This window comes from Octopus bimaculoides, chromosome 6 (genome assembly GCF_001194135.2).
Source record: "Octopus bimaculoides isolate UCB-OBI-ISO-001 chromosome 6, ASM119413v2, whole genome shotgun sequence".
In the NCBI taxonomy this organism is placed as follows: domain Eukaryota; kingdom Metazoa; phylum Mollusca; class Cephalopoda; order Octopoda; family Octopodidae; genus Octopus; species Octopus bimaculoides.
Genome location: NC_068986.1, coordinates 75911771 through 75915304, shown reverse-complemented (window position 1 = coordinate 75915304; position 3534 = coordinate 75911771).

Here is a 3534-nt window from a genome sequence, read left to right as displayed (position 1 = left end):
TCAAAGACATTTCCCTCTTAATATTGCCAAAGCATCTTTACAATCAATAAAACTCAATTATCGATTCATATGGATTTTGTAAACTTGCCCTTCTTCCAAATCTATCTATCTATCTATCTATCTGTCTATCTGTCTGTCTGACTGTCTGTCTGTCACTCTGCTTGTCTGTCGGACCGTCCGCTTGTCTGTCCGTCCGTCTGACAGTCAATCAGCTGGCTCTCTCTCTTTCTCTCTATCTGTCTGTCTGTCTGTCTGTCTGTCTGTCTGTCTGTCTGTCTGTCTGTCTGTCTCTGTCTATCTATCTATCGAACTATACAGGCCAAATTGACATCCATACGTGAGTGTTTCTGTCTGTCAGTCCGTTTGTCTGCCTCTCTCTTTGTCTCTCTCTCTCTATTTCCCCGTCTCCCTCTCCCTCTCCATCCTACCCTGTCTTCAGATGTTGCCGACTGGAAGATCTTTAACTATATCATCTTCATGTTTGTAGACAACTTCATCCAACAGCAAAATGATTATGGTCAGGTATCGGGGTCGATTTCATCTTGTTTTTCTTTTCCAGTATTTCTCGTCTTGTGTCTATATTACATGAAAATATCATTTTTTAATTATTGATATGATTAAATCCCAGAAAGCTGGATAAAATACTGCTTATGTTATGAATTCAAACTTACTCGGAATCAAAGTATCTCCATTGAAAGGCTTGGCTGAAATACGGAGATTCTCGCCCCATCACGGCTTACAAACATACCCATACCAAAACTTGTACACTTATTTTTGTACACCCAGTCCTCCATTAGTTTCCTTGCATTCTGCTTAATAAACCTTCCTTACTGTCTACCGTTCACTTCAGAAAATGATCTTTTGACTCTCAAAATAACTCTCATTTCCCACCATCTTATCAAAATTATTTTTTTACAAACGGCTTTGTTAATATTAACAAGATATAAGGTCGCCAGCTGGCATAAACGTTAGCACGCCAGGCAATATGCTTAGCAGCATTTCGTCCGTCTTTACGTTCTGAGTTCAAATTCTGCCGAGGTTGACTTCACCTTTCGGGATCGATAAAATAAATATCAGTTGAGCACTGGGGTCAATGTTATTGACTTACCCCGCTCCTGAAGTTGCTGGCCTTGTGCCAAAATTTGAAACCAATATTAGCAAGCTATTTTAAAATATGGCTATTCTTACGTACTTACTTGATCGACTAAATCCTATTCCGCGTTGTCGTTTTATTCAAGTTCACTTATGGCTCAGCACCATCTATAATCATAAGTGTCGAAGCAATAAACGCCAGGGGTTCGGTGTCCTTCATTACTGAAGAAGGTAAGGCATGTTGGGACGATAATTTGGTTGCTGTTTCTGTAGGTCGGGCGACAGGAAGAGGTTTACCTTTTGAGTCAACCCTCTCTTCGTACTTTTATTTAAAAAATCCAGTAGATATTTCTGCCTGAATAAAATGAGAAGTTTTACATATTGTTCGTTTGACACGAAGTCTTTGGGAACTGTTAACACTGTGTAAACAAGATTTTATTTATTCATTTATTTAGTCTTTGGTCAGTAAGTGTTATTTCCTATTTGTTTCTATCTTGAAATCAAAAGAAATTACTACTATTCATTTCAGACTCTGCTTTTGTGATCTGAACCTCAATGCTTTGAAACTGACCTATTTTCCATTAGATATCAGACAGCTTCAGCGCTGGGTTGCTGAAGCAGAAACATCATTAGAAGAAATATTCTGCTCAATACCACAGAGTTACTTGTCAGTTGCTTGAGCTTAACCACTTAACCATGTCTCTTTGCGACAGACAGTATCTGCATCTCTAGGAGTAGAGGTGGGGAGCATGATAGCCATGCATTGAGAGGGATTTTGGGGGGTTTGAATAAATGTAACAAAAGTCTGAAGGAAATATTAGCCATATTCCACCCTCTCTATGAGTAAGCAAACAGAAAGTAACAGTTGCTACCCAAGAACAAAAATCGTGTTACACAGTGCAGTCGTTCCGATTGATTCTAAACTAGTTGTTATTTTATCTTTTCTGGAAATATGAATAAACAATTCGATTTAAACTTGATTCCACAGAATTTGAACTCAGAGGTTAGAGAAAGATGTATGCAAAAGGGATCTAGTCGAGGGTTGCACCGAAGGTTACATCAACTCACTACCATCTAGTAAAATACATATTGCGAATAATACATATTTTACGGGATGAGCAGGCATTAAAAAAAAATTGAAGCATATTTGTTAGATATATATTTCTAAAAATCCAGAAATTTAGACGATAATATTTCTTTTAAAAAAGAAAATATAACTTCATTTAAAAAAAAACATTTATTCATTTATTTTTTTTAATCAATTAGACTTTTGAATAATTTTTCGAAGTTTGTTTTGTTTATTATGATGTCATAGAACATTTCAAATGAGGAAACGAATTCACTGGACGAATTGATTTTAGTTGATACGTAATAGATGTTTAGGTCGAAAATAGAGAAGAATTGAAAACAATGGGCCCGTCAGACTGGTGACACGTCATAGAAATATGATCACGTGCTTAGCCTTAGAATGTTATATAAGGAGAGCTCTCGGCCTGTCTGTATCAGTTCCGATCGCCTTGGTTTCGATAGAAGACAAAATATTCTTTAGTTGTCTTTCCTTCATCGGCGATGATTCTGAAAGATAAAGTTCAGACTCTGGGCCGTAAATTTCTCGGCTCCATTAACGGTTGCCGGACGCCTTCAGTAGCTGCCGGTTATAGGCGTCGGAGAATCACAGCTCCTCGTAATGCTAACAGCCAGCAGAGTTTGTTGGATGGAGGTTTCCGCAGAAGACGAAGGAGTCGCAGAAGAGGTCGTCGTCGTCGTTCGAGAAGGCGTAGGAGAGCGCTTGGAGGGAGAAGGCGTAGGAGGCGGAGTAGGAGAGGACGTAGGCGAAGGAGACGATCAAGGAGGAGGTCTTCGGACCCATATGTTTCAACAGCCTAACAATTTTAGTGGCAACAGCGTCTTCACACCTTTCTTGACTGTTAATAATCAGTAGAAATAAATTATCTACAACTGAATTTTGTGTTCTTGTTTCAATTTATTCACCAGTAACTGAAAGCTTTTATACGACCCTAGGACGAGATTCGTCGATAAGATAAATGTAGTGTTTCCATTTCAGGAAGCATGGAATCCCCCAAATTTTCCCTTTTTTATTGATGGTGCCCAGCAAATCGAAGGTTTATCGACATGGAACATTGAAAAGCAGCGGCAGCAGTATTGTAAATCTAGTATTTGACAAAGCCAATTAAAAACAATGGCTTTAGTGTACGGTGCCATTACTATTGAAGATTTGGGTATGAAACATCTGCCAGGTTTGTTTACAGCTGACCAAAAAGATATTCGGGTTCAATTCCACGAGATCTCCTTGATGTCGAACAAAAAGTTTTGAAAAGTTTGCGTAGGCCGCTGAGCAGATATCGTCAGCTTTTGGCAAGTTTTGATGCAGATTCTCTGCTCAACTTTGGTGTTTAATTCGACGATCAGACGCTACAACGT